A 23,677-nucleotide genomic window follows, 5' to 3' on the forward strand; every position below is an offset into this window, starting at 1 on the left:
ATGACTTCTCCAAAACTTAACTACTAATAGCCCACTAGTCACCAGAAGCCTTACTGATAACATAAACATTTGATTAACACTTACTTTGTATATGTAGTATGCACTGTATTCTTACAATAAACAAGCTAGAAAAGAGAAAATGTTATTTAAAAAATCATAATGGAGAGAAAATGCATTTACAGTATTTATTGAAAAAATCTTCATATAAGTGGGTCTGCAGTTGAGACCTATGTTGTTCAAGGGTGAACTGTACTCATGTTTATGTAACTATGTCCATAGTTCTTATATTCATGTGACTTGTCTAATATCCCTTCAAGAAAACCACATGTTACCTTTTGCATTACAAGTTGATTTATTTTTTTTACCATAATTAGACTCTCAGCTCTTAGGCAGCAGGGGCCTGTTGAACAGTCTCTGAGCCTCCAACAGTGTATATACCACGTTGCTTCATATCTACCTGTTGGGTCCATTTGCTGTCTCATTGCCAAGACAGGAATCCTCTCAAGCATCCTTGCTTCTGCTGCATGAGCCTAACGGGGGTGGGGTGGGGTGGGGAGGGGGGGTGTCTAGATGTATTGGATTTTGGTTGTAATTTGAAGGGCAAGGGTTTTTCTGTTTTTGACATATAAAAATTATGCCCAAGAAACAAAAATGTCAGATTGTTCTGGAGGAAATGAGTAAGATCAGAAGAAGCACTGATCATCAGTTATTTTAAAAATATTGTCCTTTCTAAAAAAAAAGGTGTTTTTTTGTCGTTGCTGTTGTTGCTCCAGCTTGTCTTTGGGTCAATGGAATGGCATCAATGAGAAAGGGACTTAAAGGCAGGAAGGAGAAAATAGGGCCCAAGTGGAAATCACTTTTGGCTTGCCAGGAGGGCTAGCTCCTTTGCTTGGTGCCTGCAATGACTGGTTCTGAATCCTTCCCTCTTACCTAAGGGTCTTCTTTGTATACCAGGGATCTCTCACAGGATCCTCCGTTCCAAGCAGCAGTTTCAAACTTTTTTCTTTTATAGCCCTGAGCTGGCCTCCCTCCTGTTTTCCCATATGTTTGCTTCTTCAGAAAATCTCAAGGTCTTGGGTAAAAGCATACTTTGTGATGTCTCAGCTCTCTTCATGTTCTCTCCTTGTAGCACTCTAGACTCACATGGGAAATCCACTCTGCACTTCCCCACCCACAGAGCTTAGTGCTCTTTTGAACACTAACAATTCATAGAATTTCATATGTAAACTAATTGGTGCCTAGCAGCAGAGAAAAAGACAACATCTTGAAATACTTGTTGAATTGGGAGAAGTGTAGCTGATTCCTCCTTTCGATCTTGAATTGCTTGGGAAAGAGGAAAGATACAGTGTCTGACAATAAAGGGAATAAAACATTAGGGCATTTTATAATTTCTACCCCCAGACATAAAGACTATCAGGATTATTTTCCATTTGAGGAACTTGCATTTTTGGACAGTGGGAAACTGGTTCATTTCTTTGATCTACTAGCCACAAAGCAGCGGCCCAAATTTCTCACCAGTTTTCTAAGATAAAGCGTAGAATGTGGTAAACAGTCCTGTGTGGTTGTCTTTCACAGTTGAGTCCAAGGAAGAGAAATCTCTTATTATTTAAAAGTTCTGCTGGGGGTGGGGTGTCTGAAAACCCTTGGGTCATTCTTTATGATTTACAAAGTGAGCCAAAAGCTGGCACCACAGAGTAAGTAAGGGAGCAGGCTGAGAAGGGTCATTGAAACCAGCGAGCTGTTATGTCCATGGTTGCCATCTTCTGGACAGACCCCAAATCCTTTTTAACTCTCTGAGGAAGATCCTCAGGGACAAGTAGGTCAGGGCAAGAATATGGTCAAGTGTCTCCAACTATAATCCTGATTAAATTTAGAGCATCATTTCCTCACTAGTAAAATGGCTCAGATGCACTTCAGTTTGGGTTTTGTTCCTGAGAGTTGGGATCTAAATCACAATCATTCTTCGACTTTCTCCCAGAATTGCCAGAAGGGTCTCTCACATTTGCAGTATTTTAGGATTGTTCTTATTAAGCCAGGAAATATTGTGTTCTTTATATACCAGGCATTAAACCATGCATACCAGACAAGCAAGACAAATATGGTCTCTTTCTTCACTGGAATCCTTAAGAAAATAATAAAAGAAACCATTCTATCTTATGTCAAGCAGTATTAAACCAGTAAAGCTATGTGAGAGTGGACAACTAGGAAGGGGCTTTTTCGAGCAGGATGGTCGTGGATGGATCATCTCGGAAGCTGGCATTTAAGCTGAAGGGTAATGAATATGGACAGCCAGCTGGGCAAAGAGAGCAGACCTGCTGAGAACCCAGGAGCATTGCTCAGCATGCCCACCCCTCAGCAGTGGTTAACACACGTGTGTATATGGAGGTGGGGGAGCACTGTCTCCTTTTCCAAAGGGGGCTTCCAAGGTTAGAGCCCAGGAGAACCCTCGCTGGACTATTATGGTCAATAATGATGATGATTTGAAAGGGTTTGGGGTGTAAGGGACCCCGCTGGAGAAAGAAAGTCTTCAGTATACTGAAATAACGTCTGCAAAAAGACCAGATGGAATGTGGGAATGCATGGATCAGTCACAATAGCTTAGCCAAGGATGTCCAGATGTTTGGACACACATCTCACGCAGTCTTCCTTTTGTGTATTGGAAACAGGTATTTTTCCATTCTATATGTGTGTCTATAACTGTGACAAAAAGTCAATGCCACAAGACGGGACAAAGAGCAATCTATGAATTTAGGGGTGGGGCTGGAGCATGTATGATCAGTTCAAGGGGACATCACTGAGCTCCAGGAGTCTCAAAAATACTGCCTAGTGTTGTCATGTGTAATCATTTTTCCAGACAAGTTAAATATATGGAATTACATGTGAAATTTACTCATTTCCAAATGTTAATGACTAATTAAAAAAGACATTTTCTGGTCTAAAAATACTCCTTTGTAGACCATGTGAGTCACCTGTAGCTCGGAACTGAAAGCGACATGAAGGTGAGAATAGGATCTTTTTTTGTGAACCATTAATTATCTCTCCAGCCTCAGCTGGCGCCTGCTACCTGGTTGTCTCTAACACACATAGGCGAGCAGACACCTGTGTACCCCGTCCTCTAACTGTCATGCTTGGTTCAATCAAACACGCTTAGTCTTCTGAAGACTTATACAACATCAGCTTAACAGAAGAGAGTCAGTGTAATTAACTTGTATTTCCTTTTTTGGAGGAAGAAATTCCAGTGCCTGATTTCTCTCAAACTTAATCGCATACCCAAACACTTCCAGGCCTCTCTGAGTCAGACTGAACTTTTTAATGCATTCCAGGTTTTTATCTCAAGCAGCCATCGTCAAGTAGCTATCCCCCCCCTCGCGCCCCTCAGTCTGGCATCTCAAAGAGGTTTTTAATTTTTTTTTACCAAACATGTACTTAATTAACTCTAATTAATTAGAACTTAAATTTGTTTTCCAAATTTACAGTAATGTAAAGCTGTTCTCTTTCGCTCTTAGGAAGATTCAGTAGAAAGTCCTGCATTACCATTAAAAAACAATATTCTCAAAGCAAGCCTGTCATGAAGACTATGAAATTATTCAAAGAGAAAATCAGGAAAAATTGTCTCTATCAAGAGGCACAAAGCTATTTAGACAGAATTACTTTGTCAAGCCAGCTCTGAGCTAAGTTAGTCTTCTGTGAGACTCCTTTTTTCACTTTGAGCAGGGTTTTTTTTTACCCCTTCCCCTCTCCCCGAATCACATAAAAAAAAAAAATCTATGTTTTCTGGAAAAACAGAGATGAGGGCCTTCGGAGAACTCTACCTCCTGTTTGCTGCAAAGACATTAATAAATGTCACTAGGAAAGTTGGGTAGCAGGGGAAACTGGATGACCTCATGAATATATTCTTTAAAGAGCTTAAAATGTCCATCTTGTATATTATTCGTCCCTTAAAGAGTCTAAGAGCTATTGATCCCTTAGACTGCTGCAAAAAGCAATTTAAATGCACCCAAAGCTCTAAGTATAAATGTATAGAAAGAGCAGTGCCTGTCCAAAGTGGCTTCTAAATGTCCCCTTTCTCAATGTGGGGAAATGCTCCACAGGAAAGGGTCCTTCTTGGTAAAGTAGCTGGTATCATTGAGTCTATTACAGCAAAATAAAAGGAAATTCATGCTGCTTTCACTTAAAATGGTATTATTGCATAGCCCTGTTCAAACTCACCCGCTGATAAAAATTGATTTTTATATTCATTGGCCATCATTTCAGGGTTATCCTCTAATCACCTAAAGGAGCAATTATCTGCCACCTTAAGCTATTGTCCTCCAGCTACGTGCATGCGATGATAGGTACAGTGTTCGTGAACAGCACACAGCATAAGCAATGACATAGATAAGAGGCTATGGACAGGGATCTAGGTGATATGAGACATTAGGCGATATGTTCTTATTTCTGCCAAAGATCTTCTAGGTGATGCTGGATGAACTTTCTCACCTGTTTGCTGTGATTTCCCCACTGGGGAAATGCCTTTCCCTGTCTCGTGGAGGTAGTAGGAGGGTGACCGATGAATGTGCTCTGGGATTAGTAGTGTGCTTTGCAAAGTGAGGCAACTGTCAGTCTAAACCTACAATTTCCAGGAGAAAGAAAATACATTTATCCTTCAGAAGTTCGAAGTGCTTTGAGATATTGGTTCTGGCTTTGTTGCTGCCACCTGAGACCCTTCAAAGGTCCTCCATCAGCTCTCTGGCCAAGGAACAAAGGGTCCTTCTATTACCACTCCCTTATTCATACTGAGACGTCTTAAGGGGGATGCACAAGGAGGCCCATCTTGTTGAGTGCCCAGGAGCAGGAGGAGTCAGACCCATCTCACTCCACGTGGGGTAGTGCAGAGGAAAGAGCACAAAATCGGGGCTCAGGAGACCTGCTCTTCTGTTCCAGCTCTACTGCTAACTGGCTGTGGCTACTTGGCTGAGCCACTGACTCACGGGATTCCAGGTTTATCTGTCTGTGAAATGGATATTATAATAAAATAAATTAGTGAGGACAAAGGAAACTAAGTGAAAGCGTTCAGTAGGCCACAAACAGAAAAATCTTAATCACGGGAGAGGTTAGTCACAAACAAGTATTTTATCTTTGGGAAGAATTTCCAGCTGGTTTCATCTTGTGCTCCGTGATCCATCATTGATCTTGGCTCGGGCTCCTATTCTAAATTTTCCTCATGAACCCCCACTCCTACTACGTCTCTTCCAACCCCAACCTGAGGATAAAAACTCTATTAACTGTGACTTTCCCCTTAATCCTTTGGTTCTCTCTAACTTCCCTGTTACCCAAGTACAGGTGCCACCCATTCCTGCACACGTTAGCAAAAACAGACCTGGAATCCATTATATTCCACCCCAAATACATTTTTATCAAAGAGCCGTGAGTCAGTAGCCAGTTGGTTTTACTTTGTACTCTTGTGCCAGCCTCATTGTCATCCAATTGATTCTTTTTCAGGGACAGTTACCTGCTGCCCCTCTATTGGCTGCATTTGGACAGGTTTGAGCAGGAGCTGCAATCTCACAGGTGATGGCGTCAGGCCAGGCAAAGACCACTTAGGTTCACAAATGTTCAGTGCCTAAACAGGGCAATGCCTCCCTTTAAAGAGGGTTTCTAATTTTCTACTGCACTCATGGACATATCTAGCCCAAGCCGACTTTGTTTACTGTGATCAAGGTGGAGAAAACTGTACAGTCAGTCCTGCTCAGGCCCCAGCTTCTGCTTGGCAAAGATATAATATTGATGTTTGTTATTCTGTCCTAGCATTCTGGTAACACCGACCTCAAAAGATTTGGGATACATCATGAACTCTCCTAATGTTCTACTATTTATTAATTCATCAGAACTTTTTGAACTTACATATTTCTTTTCTAGGTTGCATTACGCCCACAGGGTAACAGATGCTGAGCTGTTTCTAAGCTGTGAGTTGCACTGCGTCATTTCTCTACTTAAAAACCCCAACGGCCGTGTCCCTCAAAAACCCCTTGCTGTTGCTTCCACAGGCTCCTGCCACCTGCATCAGGCCCTCGCACTTCCTGGAACAGATCAGCTATTTCATGTCCCTGCGTGGTTACTTACACTCCTTTTTATGTCTGAAATATTCGTTTCCACCTTGCCCGATGACATCATCTTATCCATTCTTCAAAGCTCAGATCAAATGTCACCTCAGCTGTAAAATCCAGTGACCCTTTTTTCTTATTACCACATACTTGTGACAGTGTAATCAAGCCTGTCTTTCCCTAGCTCTCTCTCTCTCCTGTTACATTTCCCACCAAGGGCAGAGCCCCACCCCACCTGCCTGGGCATTCTGAGGGTCTGGTTGAGTGTTTGACACATAGTAGGTGCTCAATACGTCTTTAGGGAAAGAAACAAGATGGATCGGATATCGACAAACCCTGTGTCTTTTCCCAGCTTCAATTTTATTTTTTTGAGATTCAAGAGTTACGCATCCCATTTCAATGGAAGCTTCACGGGACATTTTCGTCACCACCCTGTAGTCTTTTAAAGGATTCAAAACACATCTCTCGACTTTTTTTCTTTCCAGATGGTTCTAATCTTTCTGATTCATCTTCATATATTGCATCCTGTTCATAATCTCACTTGTTTTCTCTGGGGCTCTGCAGTGTTATTTCATCTTTTAAAAAATGAGGCCAGGTTAGGCAGCCTGAGCGGAATCCAGGATTGCAAGAGTGGAAGATTTATGGTTTGCACAAGTGTGCAGCATGTTTTCTGTCTGATCACAACATCTTCTTGCCCCTAAAGGCCAAAGGCTCTCTTCAGGGAATGGTTACAATGTCTCCTGAAGCCCCTTATCAAGTTCTAATGATCACTCAGAGCCCAGCGTCCCTTGAGCACCGATGGGTTGTTTTTTTTCTAAAGCCATTGCCACATTCTCGTTGCTGTGGGAATATATCTCCACCCCTTGACCTCCACTTGGCTTCCTGACGCCTTCAGTGGTACATTACAGGAGTTTCCTTTCTCCCGTATGAAAATATTCCATGCTATCTGCAAACCTGAAGATTTCACCAGACATTCCCTCTTCTACTTCATTAGCTAAACTCGTAAATAAGAGTAATCGGGAAACGGATGTCTTGGTGATCCCTCTACTAACATCTCATCACTGAATGCTCATCTACCCCGATCCTTTTATCCCTGAATCTAATCTAGCTTTTTGCCCATTAAGAATTATCTTTAATTCCGTGATGTTTTCAGGGGGGGAAAAATCACTTAGTGTATAATTTAGTCAAAGGCTTTTTGTTTCTTTCTTTCTTTTTTTTTTTTTTTTAAATATATCTTTGTTGATTTCAGGGAGAGGAAAGGAGAGGGAGAGAGAGAGAGAAACACCAATGATGAGAGAGTCATTGATCAGCTGCCTCCTGCACGCCCCCAACTGGGGATCGAGAGCCCGAAACCCCGGGCATGTGCCCTGACCAGGAATCGAACCACAATTTCCTGGGCCCTAGGTCGATGCTCAACCCCTGAGCCACGCCCAGCCGGGCAAGGGCCTCATTTTTAAGGGTTTGCATCTTCCTTAAGTTCATGACTCTCTAAGGTTGACTTCTGAGGGTAGAGATCCCCCAGTTATGTTGTCTTCTTCCTGATACTGTGCTACTATATTTTAAATTTGCTTCATACACCGGTCAATGATTCCATCTTTTATTATCCAGCTAATAGATACTTACTAGATATCTATAATTTTTAGGTCTTTGCAGAAAATGATGAGATGGAGAGAACAGAGCTCCCCCTGCCCTTAAGGACATCACAACTTAGCAGAGAGGGTAAGACAAGTAACCGCAAAAGTTCAACACACAGTAGACTAGAATAAATGCTATAAGAAAAGCAAACCCAAAATGTGGCTACTTAGAAAGCACTCCAGGCCATTAGGATTCATTCTGGATTGTTCTGGACAGTCTTAATTTCCTGTAATTGTATTTCTTATTTTAATAAAATACATTTAATATTTAGACTTTGCCACTCATTAGGCCACATATTCTGACCCTGACCTTTGGTTTGGACAATGTGGTCACTGTGACTAGGGTCAGAGGCCTCTTGCATGTTTTCCTGAAATGACAAGTATACCAGCTGTTTATAATTGACATCCATGCTCACTGACTAAGAAAAGTTTCTTCTGACTGGGTGGAGCCCATGCCATGTAAGTTGTTAACTGTTTTGAATATCACTCTAGGCATAGGGCATTCATGGAAATGTAGATTTGGGTTCAGAAAAGTAGAGGCTTATACATCAGTTTAGACAACAGGGGCTTTGGAGGGCACTGTAATACCAGCAGTGGTTTTACACATGTTTGTTCGGAATGGTCTGCAAACTCAGAAAATTCTTTTATCAATCAGGCCATTGTTTTGTAATAATGTTATTTATCTATTCAGTTGTTCAACAAATACTCATTGAGTACCTACCTATGTGGTTGGGATTGATAACTATTTGCCCAAATCCATTCTTATTCCTGGCATAGTTATATATTTCTCCACCTCTTTTGCAGTTAGGTGTGACCATGTGACTAGACTCTAATATGATATGACAGGAATGGAAAAGGGCCTTCAGTGATGCTAAAAACTGTGTTTAATACGGCAAAGTGGCCATCATCCTGGGTTGTGAATAACTGTTGGCCAGTGTGCCCTCTACTCTTATCTCACCAATCTGCCAGTTAGTGAGCAAAAATTCAACTTCTATTTTATTAAACAATTAAGTGTTTGGATCTATTTATTATTGTAGCCTAGCTGTAATCAACTAAGATAAGCTGGGTTATCATGCGGGTGGCTTTTTTTAAAGAAAAAGAAATGCTCAGTGGTTTTAAACCACAAATATCCATTTCTTACTCATCTGGCTTGACGATTGGGGGTTGTCAGAAGGATCTTTTCTCATATTATTCTTACTTTGTCACCCTTTCCTGGGTCAATCCTAATGAAGAAACCAGAGTCTGGATCATTGTTAGTCACCCTGACAGAGGGAAAACAGTTCTGGAGAGTCTTTTATCAGCTGTTAAATAAGAAGCAAAGAGTCACACACACACACCACCCACAATTCATTGGCCGTACTTAGTCATTTAGCCCCAATCAAAGTCAAGAAGTGCAACCTTATCACAAGCCTGGAAGCTAGACAGCTAAAAGCATTCAGAAAGCATCATTAAAGGCCAATACGCTAGCCTAACTAATCTAAAACAGCCTACCGTGTGCTAGACACTATGTGAGGTGTTCGCATTTAAAAATTATTATGCCTTGGTCCCAATTTTATAATTTCACACTGCATTTTATTCCAAACTTGTGGGTGGATACCATCTGCTTTGATGATTTCCTGTAATATTTTTAAAACATATAGTACCTATGTTATTCATTAACTCATTCATTCACTTATTCCATTAATAGTATTTATTAAGTACCTGTGTACTACAGGGGAGCTACAGGGAATACAACAATGAAATTGATATCAATCCTGCCCTCAAAGAACTCAGAGTGTAGGAAATGGTTTGCTCTCATAGCTCCATGCTATCTCCAGTAAATATCTCCCTGGGCATTTTCTCAATCAAGCTAAGGCAGTGATTTCATGTTGGTGCTCTGCCCTCATCGCATGGCAGTCAAGTGTCAAGTTGAAGAATGGCTACTACAGTGCCCGAAGCTCAGGGAGAGACCCCCTGGTGATCTTCTACCATTTGGTTTTTGGACCTATGCCTTGTTTGGAGGTCCTGTGAACCATAGTCTGCACATTACTGGGCTGCCACCGATAAACCAAAGAAACTAAAGGCAGGAACAGGGACTGAAAACAATGTATTCTGCTCTAACTCTTTTTTCCTCCATTCCTGGGCCCTATTCTTTTTTCAACTTATAAGTGTCTTTGAAAGGTAGTAGAGGAGTGGTTTTCAAATTGTGTTCTATGGTGCCCAAGGACTAAAAGGAAGGTGCCCCAGGGAGGGGAGGCACAGCTCAGGACTTCTGTCTCGACCAGAGCAGCTTCCCTTCTGACTGTTTAATGTATTGGAATTCTATGTATGAGTCTATTATTAGAAAATTTTAATTTATTTTAAAAGATTAAATGATCAAATGAGTTGCTATTTCAAAACATTGCCAGAAGCCCAAGAGAATTAACAAACTCACCTCTCTAACAAATCACAGACCATGAAATCAGAATCAGCCCCCTTATTTGGAGAGAGCAGCTTTGGTCTATGGTTCACGATGCCATTAAAAAATGCACAAGAACTCATGAAATAGACCCTATCTCCTCTGGGCCTTGAGTTCCCCAAAGGAAGCATTTAACCCCAGGCCTTGCACACAGCAGATGATCAGAGAGTACCTGTTGAATGAACAAAGAAATGAATCAGGATTAGCCTTCCATGGAATGGGTAGGAAAAGCAAAGCTCACAGTGGTGCAAGTGTTGGCCCAAGGTCACGCAGTAAAAATGAAGGCAAAGTTCCGAGAACAATTATGGATTGGACTGGATTATGTCATGCATTGACTCCTAAATAACAATACAAATATCCAAACTCAACCTCGCACTTCCTGTCCTTTGTTCATCTCCATAGCCAATCTCAATGGCTTAACAGAGACAGTTCAAGTTCCAGCTCAAATGATCAATGGCCTTGTCCATCTGCCATTTCTGTTAGCATGTGATGTGAACAAAACCTGTCTCTTTTGTTCTCCATGGTAGAGAATGGGTTTCTCCCCTCCCCTCTCCCCGCCAAGGGCAGGGCATGCTCAGAGGGAGGCTGCCCAGCTGTAGTATCTGGGAGCAGAGGACAGGGGAGACAGGTTAAGAAGGACAAGCTGTGCCAGGGTTCGGTTATTCCAGCTTCTCCTTCCTTTGTGTCTTTCCTGTTTTTGCATCACCGATTATGTTATTTATGGAATGCCAGTGTGTTTCTTTTTTTAATTAAAGGGAGGGAAAAACCCAGTCTTGTATAACAAGAGTGATGACTCAACAGGACCGCTCAGTGCCAAATGACTTCCTGTAATTGCCTCTGTCACAGTGCTTCTTACAGAAGCAGGGTGTTGGGCGCATGGTGAGACCGCACCTCCGGGTGTCACCTGCCCAAGTGGCTCACTTCTAACACAGCCCCGGTTGTCCGACACGTCCATAGCCATGAACTCTGGCCTGCTGACACCAAGCTGACCGAATCTTGCTGATCTATGAGCACAGAAAAGGGAATAACTTGGAGAGATAATGGAATTTTTGGGAGAATCTTCTCCCAGGTAATCTAGATACTAGATTTTTCTAGCATTGTAACATATCAGAAGATCATTAATTTTAATAATGCAAATTACCTTGAAACTTATCTGCTTTTAACTCCTTCTTATTGTAGGGCATGAAACTGGGACTAAAATCAATCTCACAAATATTTATTGACCATCTACTCTGTGTAAAGGATTGCCCAGCCTCTTGAGATCAAACGGCTTTTTTAAAGTCCCACAACTTACTGGTGACAGAATTAAAATCTAAATGACCTCATTCCCTTGCAATTCTTCATTCCAACATTCACATCTAAAGTTTGGTTTATTATCATAACTTTGGCCGGTCTAGAAATTCTGGACTGGTATGTGAGTGTGCGTGTGTGTTTCTTTTAACAGTGTGCATGTAGCCAGGAGAGTATATAGCAATCCAGGCTGATATCAGGAAACATTGAAGGCCGCGTGTCAGGGTTAGAAAAACACTCCCTTTAGATTCAGACAGACCTGGTTATGAATCCTAATCCTTCCACTCACTATGTGACCATGGCTCAGTTTCATAATCATTTTTAAATGATTATACAAATGTGCAGTAAAGTATGTTTAATGTTTACCTTAAAAGAATATATGCAGAATTAATACATTAACCTGAGCTTTTATTTTCTTTTTTAAAAATTTTTTAAAAATATATCTTTATTGATTTCAGAGAGGGGAAGGGAGAGGGAGAGAGAGAGACAGAAACATCAGTGATGGGAGAGTCATTGGTTGGCTGCCAGAGCTTTGATTTTCTGATGCTTTGATATCTTGAGTCTTCCATAACCCTGGAGGGATTGCCCAGGTAATCCCTAGGCAGCTAATTCATAACACCTTTCATATGCACACCAACCAATCCAGAACCCATACCTGCTGGCTCTTTTATTGGGCTTTCATTTTCTGGGCCCCTAATCTTCTGTCCTAATCACTCTAGGGCCAGATACCAGACAAGTAGGGACAGCCCCTAGGCCCCAGAACTCAATGAAATTATTTAAACTATTTAATTCTAAAAAAACCACCTGTCCACTTTTTTCCCCTGTGGAAATCACACTGAAGACTCTTGCCCATGTTTTCCCCTCCCTCCCTCTGCCTCCTGATGTTGGTCCTTCTGTGGCCTCCAGGGCATGAAATACCCACATCCAACGCCTTGGGACCTGTGAGTAACAGACTATCTTTTAAATGGCAGTTATCTCCTGATCTGTTGGCTTAATTATACCAGAATAATAATAAAACCTGTATTTTAAAACAGTGTGCTTGCCAAAGCACCTCACACATAAGGGCCCTCGATAAATTCCTTCACATAACATCGTGTATTAATGCATCATATAACATCATGTATAATGTAATAAATCACACATAATGCTGTAATGTGTGAAGTCCCTGGGTGCACAGATATGAATATTACCTAGTTCCTCTCTCAAGGAACCTAATTAAGAGAACAGAAAATAGCAACCTATCAGAAGTGGGGGTGGGTCGTGGACATTTTTCTATGGCAGGTGGAGATGTGGGAAGATTGCAGGGGCATTAAATGATCTGCTTCGGGACACACGACATTGTGGAGCAAAGGACTCAAAGTCAGGCTCTGCTGACCACCAGCCCAGGATCTGTGTCCGAGGGACCACGGCTTCTTAGAGTGAGGACACAGAGCACGCCTGGCTGCCCCTGAAAGTCCCCATCCAGCTCTTTCTGCTGCTCTAAGGGTTTGTTCGTGTGGTACTTAAGGCAAAATATTCATTTCTTTTTTGGCCTCTATTCTACATTCCATATTCATTTATTTTCAATAAACAGTTTCAGATTCCTTATTTTTTCCCCCTAAAGCTTACAAATAAATTTTCCTGTCTTGCCTTTCTTGCTACATTTACATAAAAGCCACACTGAAAAATTTATAGCGGTAATGGAGGTCTTGGGGAAAACAGAATGCTTCGAGAGAAAAATGTTGCCTTAACCCTTTGCTGTGGGGCGGTGCCAGGCTCGCAGGCCCATGGGGTGGGCCGCTGCATGGAGGAAAATACACTGAAGGTAGTCGTTTCACCCGTTAAATGCTAATAATGAAATCAATTGGGGCATCGTCATGACTATCCAATTGTTTAGGCCACAGAGGACACCATGGAAATAAAAGTGAAGTTAATTGCTAAATTTTGAAGCAGTCGTATAACTTCTGTACGAGTTTGCTGTTTGGGAATGCCGAAAAGATGCAATGTAGCTCAGAGCAAGACACAACCTCATGAAGAGTCTGAACAGCCATCTTTTATGAGAATTACAATTTGGCCACTTTGAAATATAGTTCATGGAAAATAAAAGACAAAATAGTTCCTCTTCTCATCCAATGGACATGTAATGAGCATCTGTTATGTGTGGGTTCTTCAGGATACAGAGAATTCAGCGCATTCCTTGTCCCCAAGGAGTAGGCATCCTAGTGTTCATTAATAAAAAATTGGTACTAATAAGCCAAACAGTTAAGTTAGTGAAAATAGGTTTGTATTTTATAATGTAGCATAAACATGAAAATACTTGAGCATATGAGAATTAATTTCTGAATGCCTGGAAGCAAAAGAAATCTTTAATTTATGATATGTCCAGTTAATAAAGGTTTCTAATTTTAAATTGAATCCCCTTTTGAGAAAGACCCAGAACATTCAGAGAGAGGCATGATTCAAGACTTGGTAGTCACTTCCATCACACACGTTGCCCACCGTGATGGGGTTGCCAACAAACCCACATTATGAAAACTGGACTCAGTTAGGCTTTGGTGACAGCCCTGACATTGCTACTATCCAGGCCTTGAGGAGACATAAGCAATGTCTGCCATCCGGTTGCTTCAAGCATTCCTTTCTTTGGGCAAGTGGAACAGAGATGTAAAGATTTTAAAACCCCTAACGTTTCTTAGCTTGTGGCCACATTACTCCAAACTCTGCTCCTGATCACAGTGCCTCATCTCTCTGTGTCTTCTCCTCTGTGTATCTCTTACAAGACTACATGCGATTGCATGGAAGACCCACAGGGATAATCCAGATAAGTTCCTCCTCTCAGAATTCTTAGTTTAAACTCATTTTAACCACATATGGTAATATTCACTCTTTTGCCACATAAGGTAATGTTCACAGATCCTGAGGTTTAGGACATGGGCATATCTTTCCATTCACGTCGAGCAAGTGCTTCACTTTCCTTATTTAGAACAGGACTAATAATGACTACCTCACAGACCCCAAGTAAGGATGAACTAAAAGGGGTCAGTAAATGGCAACTGTTACTATTAATGAATCAGGAGCTGTCTTATCTCCCAGAGCCCACAGGCACTGCTGGGATACAAGCAGCACCAATCCCAATACATGCCACTTGTAGATCAAGAAGGCTGCTACCTGCAGCCACAGTCCCACTCTGTCTGGGGCCATAGGTTCAGAGGCTGTGTCTTGGATGGATTTCGTTTTCTGGTTAGTCTAGTAACAATTGCAACATCTGCTTTATCTAAACAACCTTTGGCTTTGCTCACCACCTCTGCCTTTAGTGTCTGCTGTGGATTTTGACCAGTCCTGGCTGCTGCTGGCTTCTTTCCCTGAGTCATGTGCCCGCTTCTCTTTGGCCCCCATTCTGCTTTGCAGGGACCCACACTCAGCCTCTTTCCCTACCTCACCTGTCCACTCTCTTTGCACCTGAGCCATCTGACTCACTGTCCCTTCCCTCTACATTTGTCTTTCTCTGCCCCACCTGCCTCCCTCCCTCTGCATCTGAGCTGTTCTCTGCCTCACCTGCCACATGGCCCTTGCACTGAAGCCACCGCACATGTTCCTTTGGTGCACATTTTTTCAACACTGTCCCTTTGCGTGCGCCATCTTATTTCTCTGGAATGTACTCTTGACCTTGTCTATCTGATTACTGCTATTTGTCCTTGAAAATTCTTATTAAGAATTATTTCCCATAGGAAATCTTCTCATATTGGGTAGACGTTCCTGTCCTCTGCCTCCACCACACCTTTGACACTGTGTTGTGCTTGTTTTCTGGCAAACCTGTCTCCCCTAGGAAGCAGTGAGCCCCTTGAATCTGAGATATTGTCTTTTTTGTACCATTGGCCGCTATTATAGTGCCTCAAGGAAGGACTGTTGAATGGCCCTTAAGCCAAGGAGGATCATCTCCCTGAAGTCTTGATGCTGAATTCTTTGAATTAGACCCTCTTCAACAGATAATGGGCCCCAACTGGACTTTAGAGCACTGCTTGGAGCAAGATCCTTGGATCCTCTTGAAGACCACCTCTGTCACTGCAGTCGATTGTTCATAGATCCATCTTGGGTTGGGCCAATCCAAACAGGTTCCCAAATAAGTCTCTTTGGTGGGGGCTCTCAGGATATGCTGAAGTGGGTCTGTGATGCACTTGACAAATCAAGACCTTTAGGAAATAAAACTCACCTGTCTGCACTCAGCTGGCAATTAACTCCTTCACCGTGCTCTTCCAGACTCAGAAATGGGTCTCACTTTTATTGTTATTACTAACAATAACATAGTATTTTACTGTTTAAAAATGTGCTTGCTTATATAGTAAATCAATTGAGCTTCACATTAACCCCGGTAAGTAGGTATAGTGTATTACTTTTTTTCCTCCCCTCCCGCTTTCTCTCCCTCTCCATTCCTAGAAAAGTACCATGGTGAAAGATCATGGTATAGAATTAAATGGACTTAGGTTCTGACCTCACCTCTCTCTGTATGTCTGGGAAAATCTGTTAACCTTCTTGAGCCTCAGGGTCTCAGGATTTTTAAGTAGCAGGATATTGTGACCATATCAAATCGAAACTGCCATTTGACTCCATTATTTAAACTTTAGAGATATGTCATCTTGCTATAAAATTAAAATGGAAAAGAAATAATGCTAATGAAAATGGGGAAAATACGAATAATTAAATTGTATAATATAGAACATTGATCAAGGAATTAAATTGGCTTAATGGACTTCACTGGAAAAATACTTTCTCCACAAAAAAATTTTATAGATGTTAGCATAATTGTGATTAAAATATTTGTATTTTAAATGTAGTTGGGGGCCAAAATGAGCCTGAAGTAGTGAGGCCAAATAGCCCGGTCCCTGACGATCGTAATAATAACTGTAATAAATCTTACTGAGCACCATTTCAAGTGCTTTGCATGCAATATCACTTAATCATCATAAAAGCCCAGGGGGTAGGACTGTTGTATGGCCCCATTTTTACAGAATTGGAATTGAGTGTGGCACATATTCAGGAGCACAGACACACATCACGGTGATCACCACCACCATCATCATCTCAGTGCCCCCATGCTTACATCTTATGGTTCCTCAACAGGATGAGAATAAAATCCAGGCTCTTTGCCAAAGCCCATAAGGCCCTGCCTCATCTGTTCCCTACATTCTCTGCTGTTATTTCTTTCACTGTGCCCCATGTACACCCACACTTAGTTCTTGCAGATCCTACACAACAAGCACATTTCTGCTTTATGCCCTCTCTAGTTCCACTTAGGAAATGTTCTTTCCCAAATAGGTACCTGGTTCCCTTCATCTTCCATTCATTACTCAAGTGTCTCCCCCCAGGGAGGGTTTCCTGCAATCCTATCTCAGGTAACCACCCCCACCTTTTAAATTTTTATTTATTGTTTGTTTGTCTTCTCTATTAGAATATAATTGCCATGTGGGCAGGAATTATCTCTATTTCATTCATCGTTTTATCTCTAGTGTCTCGGACAGTGTCTGCCACTCGGGAGGCGCTCAATAAATAATATTTGACTGAATGAAGAGATAAATGAAGGTGAGGTCTTTGTACATAAACACGTTTCCAAGTGCTTGATCTTTGCTTCCCATTTCAGTAACTTGTCCAAGGGCCCCAAGCAAGAGGTTTCTGAGGGGCAGATACCAGAAAGGAAGTCTGCCTGACCACCCAGCTTTACTCCTCCAATGGCACAGCCCAGGCCTTCTGCTCTCCATGAAAGATGCTTCTCAAATCTTGCCCACACCCCAGTCAACCTCCTGCCCCTCTTCTCTTTAACTCCAACCTGCGACCCTGGGAATGACACAGCCGACTGTGTATTGAGGAGACCCAAAGTCACTCCTGTGAAAGTCCTTTTGTGGGTGAGGCCGTTGTGTTCTAGTTACTAAATGAATTACAGGAATAATGTTATGTTTGGACTATGGGGATGATTTCTGGGGTGTGCAGAACATGTGAAGAGCCTGCACCTCTGGAACTGCAGGCTCCCTGAGGCCCTCTCTGTGGCACCGGTCCCCGTGCTGGCTGGCTGCCTCGCCGGTTGCCCGTCTCCTTTCTATCGACAGAAGCTGCACGCCTCAGGGCTGTGATATGCTCAGTCTCCCGGGTGGGCATTGATCTCAGTTGAATGACCAGGGAGTGGGATTTACATTGAGGCACAAACAGCCACCTTTTCTCTTCAGATAGAACAAACAAGAAAAGAGGACAGTGAGCAGGCGATGTCAACGCTCAGAGAGAAGCATGAAGGCAAGTGAGAAGGAAAATATCAGAGATTGATTAAAATCAAAGAAAAATATTGAAAATGGACACAGATCGTTTATTTTTCGGAGCATGGTAAGATATCACTTTTTTTTTTTTTTAATGGGTGGCAGCCTTGAGTGAGAGGGAAAGAGGCATGGCAGAGTTGGATACCAGCCTGAGAGCTTTCCTGTGAATTTTTGAAACCTTTATTTGTGCAAGTGAAATCCTAAAAGAGAGAATGGGGGAAAGGAATGAACGTAACAAAGTTCCCCTCAAATCAACACAAGGAATGGAGCCCAGGCCCTGAATGAAATTTTGGCTTTTAATTTAAACCATCATCTCTAAACAGGCCCCCTTTAGACATGTACTTTAGACATGAACTGGCCTCAGATTGACTGTCTCCACGCCTATTGGAACAGCTTCCAGCGTCTCCTGCATCCAGTGATTTTTTCCAAACCAGCCACTGGGTGGGGCAAAGTGCAGAATCACTGAAGTTGAGGGGAAAGAAGGAAACCCTAGAGCAGTCCAGGAGGCAAGGGTAGCTATGAGGAGGGACACCAGAGTTCACTAACAGGTGTTAGGAAAGGAGGCGTTAGAGACATGAAGAAAAGCAGGGGAAGGGACCTTCCAGAAGCAACAGGTGGCAGGAAGCAAAGGCTTGAGGAGGACAGGTGTCAGAGGTCCAGCTGAAGTGACTAGGTACAGCCCTGCAGACCTAGATTTCATTTGCTCTTTTGCAAGTTTAAAAAATAAGCAATGGAGTAAGTTTAATTCCTTTTTAATAGAGCTTCTTTTAAGAGGTTTTAAGGCTATCATGAATATCTTCTATTCGTGATGCAGTTAGTTTCCAAAAGCCGATCCAGCACGAGATTCCTATCTCAACATAGAAATATATTATTTATGTTATATGTCTCTCCCTTTAAACTAAAATATAAGCATCAATGGGGGTAACTACTATACATTTCAGTGGCTTAACATATAAAACATTTAAAAAAAATAATATTTTATTATTTTTAACCCAGGTCTGCCTGATTCTGTTTGTTTGTTGTTTTTTTCCTATTAGACACTTCCAAGTAAATACCTAATATCTGCAGTCAGGGTCATGTTTGAGATACGATCTAGAACACATCTTAAGATGTTTAATGGATCAGAGACAATAATCCCTATGTACCTTCATTTTATGAAGATTTTATACACATTAACATGTCAGCTCTAAAGGAAAAAAAATTCACAAATCATAGCATTCAACTTGTGTTTTGTGTGGCTGGAAGTGTGCAGTAAGAAAAGAATGCTCCATCTCCTTTGAGGCTTATGTCGGACATGCCAACACTACTTCTGCCTTCTTGGTGTGAAGGAAGCTATTGGGCTTTATTTAGGTCAAGTACCTTCCTCTTGTCCCAGGCATCGCTGGCCGGACCCCTGGTAGAATCTGACCTACGGGCGGCTCTATCCAGGATAGTCAAAGGCCTCTAGCGTTTCATGGCAAGGAGACAGTTGCTGCCCCAATCAGATTCACTTCCTCTCGAATTCTAATTGAAAAACACTGTGGGACCCAACAGAGTTGGGGTTACAGGGGTCAAGTGGAACCTAAACTATGAGGAAACGGAAACAATAAATATGGAGAAGCAATGAGGTGAAATAACATATAAAGGGTTGCATTAAAAATGAGCAGATCGGTTTATTATGTTCTTTAGATTCCATGTATAAGTGAGATCATGGGATGTTTGTCTTTCTCTGCCGGGTTTATTTTGCTTAGCATAATATTCCCCAGGCCCCTCTGTGCTGTCCCAAAGAATACAAGATTCTTCTTTTTTACAGCTGCGTAGTATTCCGTGGTGTAAACTGATGGACAAAATAGATCCAGTGACATAGAAGCATGGGACAGACTGAGGGATCTCAGAGGGAAGGTGGGGGTGGGCGGGTGGGAAGGTGGGGAGATTAACCAAAGAATCTCTATGCATAAATGCACAACCCATGGGCACAGACAATGGTGAAGTGAAGGCCTGGGGCAGGGAGTGGGTGGGGGGTGTAAGGGGTCAATGGGGAGAAAAGGGGACATCTGCAATATTTTCAACAATTAAAAAAAGAGCAAATCGGTAGAAGAAAAATAGAGCAAATGCAGCCACACTGCAAGTGTGAGAGGAATTAGAATTAAAGTGGGCAGTGTAGATGGACAAAAAGAGCTCTAGAAAAAAAAAACAGGGTCCTTTAAGAAATCACTGGGCCACCAAATCAACCAATCCTGAGGTCCCACCCCACCCCTAAACTAGTTATTGTATGAGTTAATATATATTTTTATTGTTTAAATTGATTGAAGTTATTGGATTTTTGGTTACTTACAGCTAAACTCATCATAATAGATGCAAATATATTCAAAGCCATCTTTATAATAATGTCACTTCCCCTCACCCTTTTCAATAAACCTTCCTAAGTGGGAGATCAAGAGGTAGACTTGTACCTAGGACATTAGGGAGTGTACGTTAACACCAGGCACACCAATATGACTATAATTCATTATGTCCACAGTAGTGGTTAAAACAGGTGTTACTATACTTACTAAGACATTACATGCTTAGCTGAGAGAATGTTTAACCAAGAGATGGATAGATTTATGAGGTAGCTTTCTTTGAGCTTCTTCAAAATATGGGGGAAAGACTCTTCTACATAGTTCTAGGGGTTGGAGCTAGGACAAAACTGACATTGAATCAAGTTTCAGTGCATTAGAAAATTATAAAGATCCATTCAGGGCTGTCCAAAAATGGGTGTAACTTCTGATAGGCTAGGGAGTAAATCCTTCGTCACTGGAAATATTTAAGCAGAGATTGAATAGCCACTCTGGGAATGTTAGAGAGGAGCGTCGTTTTGTAAGAAGGGTTAAGAAGATGACAGCTGAGGTCTTTACAGATGCAAGATTGAATGATTTAACTCCAGCTGTATTTACCGCAGGGCCCATGCAAAGGAACTGCACCTAGTCAGGTTCCCCAAAGATGAATTGACAACAGACAGCTCACTTCCTTCATGATCTCAAGTTTAGACTATATTGTATACTTCAGGAACAATTGTTTGTCCTGGGGAGAAAGTTAAAGTCACTGAATAAAATGAGATTTTTAGATTTCCTTGGCCTTCCCTTACGCTCACCATCCCTCATCGATCCCAGGAGTGGCTGAAAGTTGCCACAAACCACATCACAAATATTGGAGAATGTACACAAAGCCCAGGAAAACCAGAGTCCACACAGCTCACACCAGGAGGCATGCCTGGGAGTCAGCACAAGAGCAACAATTAAAATATCACAAGATGAGCCGCAGACCCCAGTAGGTAGAGCTCCTTTGTCTAATGACCTTTTTCTTGGTGCGATAGTAAATACAATAGGCTGGCCTCATAAATCACAGCTCCAGAAAACATCCTCGGGGCACACTTTGACACTGTTTGCGTATTTAAATGTCATGCGGTTCATAGGAGGAAAGACAAAGCACTTTTTTTTCCCTCTCAAAAATGTCAGCAGGGCTGGATTAGAAAAGATAACAAGGAAGTACTTCTAGACAGTAATTACCTCTGGCACCTTTCTGCAGTGTACTTAATAAATTTTTTAATTTTTAAAAATTATGATTATTACAGTAATTAATCAGCAGCTCGGTGACAACTTCCTTGGGGGGGGGGGCAAGTGCTTCAAAGGCCATCTTGTCTCGTAGGGCACCTTGTTGATTTCACATCACATATGCAAAACAGATCCTATTACTATTAGCACCAAAAATGCTTGTGGAAGTAGAATTAGCCTCAATTTCTTAAATAGTCAGGAAACGCTCACATTTTACAAGCGAGAGAAAAAAGAACTCCTAATCCCAAATGCTAGTTGGAAGAAAAAATGTTTCAGACTTGCTCAGCAGTGCTTGTTAAACCAATCTCTCACTCTTAATTACATGCAAAAGGTTCCCGGTTCTAATTATGGGCCTTGGGGAAATAGCCCATCTCCCCAAACCAATAACGCTTCGTGTTCACTTCAGCTCTTTTGTGTTTAATATCCTACCGCTGGATGTCGGCTTCCCTAGATGGTCTGCAAATTTGGCTTTCTCTACTTCATTTTTCGCAGCGCTGCTCAGAGCAGGGGCTAGGAGACCTCCCTTTCCCCAGCGATTCTTTTATAACACTTCTTGCTGCTTGAGTGCAAAATCCTCTGACCTAAGCTATCTACATCAGAGGCAAATCCTTTCCCGAAGCCCTTCCCTTCACTGTGCTCTCCTACCTCTCCTTCCAGTGCTCACAGGCCTCCAGTTACTGCATGGAGGGCTCAGGGACTGATGTGAAAGGAGCCTCCTTATGGGGACTCCCTGGCACAGATGTGGAGGCGCAGGGTGGTTCTAAAGGTCAACTAGCCCAGGCGCCTTCTTCCCGAGATCGGGCCCCACTGAACCTTCTGATGGTCAAGCAGAGCAGAAGGCACCATGACTGGCTGGGTTCTTAGAAGCAGATTGTTAATACTTAAGGGGCATTAGACAACAGCCAGTCCAAACCCCTTATTTTTCAGATGAAAGAGCTGAGACCTAGAAAGGCAAGGAAAGGACTTGTTCATGTCACAGAGGTAGTTAATGACCAAGCCAGGACTGTGCTTGGTTGAGTCTATTGACTTCGCAACTAGTGCTTGGGAATCGTTGTCTAGACTCATCCCAGTTCCACAACCAACTCCTCCAGAAGACAAAAGGTGAACTGACATGAGTTAGAGATTCACAAGTCTGGCCCTGGGTCCTTCTTTCATCCCCTAGGTTGAATATTTGTTTAGGCTTCTTAGATCTCAGTTCCTTCACCAAGGAAATGAGGATTGTAATAGTCACTATTCTATGTTGTTATTAAAGAGGGGAAAGGGAAGGGGAGGGGACAAATGTGCAAGAGTCTTCTGAAGAGGGAAAAAAATGAAAGGAATTATTTTTCATAGGTTTTGCAAACACACCAGATCAGACCACCTCTAATATTTTATAGAATATAAATTTAAGATGAAGTTTGATAAACTTCATCTTAAAATTTTCAGGAAAAAGTACATTGAAAATATTCAAATAATGAAGAAATCTTGTGGTGTGTGTATGTACGTGTACGTCCTAAGAAGAAAGTCAGGTTGTAACGTTTTTGCACTTTTTACACGTTGCACGGAGTAGGTACTCAGCTCAATACTGTTTAATGCGCTGAATGAATAACGCTGTTCCAGCCTGTCCCTTTTCATTACCCATCCAAACCCTACCTGTTCCTTCAGCTTAAGATTCACCGCATGACTTCAGCCCGCAGCGATCTCCCCCTTCTTTGAGCTAATGTCTGTTGTGCCTGGCGTCCGTGCTTGTCATTCCACAGGCAGGCTCTTCTTTGTAGACAATGTTCTGTTGGATCTACCGTTTTCGTGTGTGTTCACTTTTGCTTTTTGATGAGGCTGAGTTCCAGAAGAGCAAGAACTATGTGTTGTAATTCTCTTATAAGGTCTATAGCACCTGGCACAGAGCTCATTTTTAAGCAGAAAATCAGTCATGCTGGAATTCAATGATTGTTGCTGAGACTCTGGCCCTCTGTAAAACATGTGCATATATACATTATAGAATTTATTGGCTATAATCTGGGTTAAACATTTGTTTTGCCAATTCTTAAATAGATGGGCGATAGTTAACTGCTAAAAGATTTCTGTTCTTCCAGGAGATAGAATGTCTATGAACACAGGTGAAATCAGGTATTAAACAGAATAAAAAAAAAATCTATCTGAGTAGAAGTCTAAAGTTAGTTAGAAAACTGATAGAAGTTAGAAAACTGATAAACCTTCTGCTTAGAGACCAGGATAATTCTAGTTTATTTCTAGAGAAGGTAGGAAAAGGACTCCAAGAAGTAAATACAGACTATTTATTCATTGGATGGCTAAGAGTTTTTAGTGCAAAAATTTAACTTGGATTGGAGGTAGAAGCAGGATTTAAGTCAATAAATATGTAACAAGAGACTAAAATTCCAGAGGTAAC

Source organism: Miniopterus natalensis, chromosome 19, assembly GCF_054644295.1.
Source record: "Miniopterus natalensis isolate mMinNat1 chromosome 19, mMinNat1.hap1, whole genome shotgun sequence".
NCBI lineage: Eukaryota > Metazoa > Chordata > Mammalia > Chiroptera > Miniopteridae > Miniopterus > Miniopterus natalensis.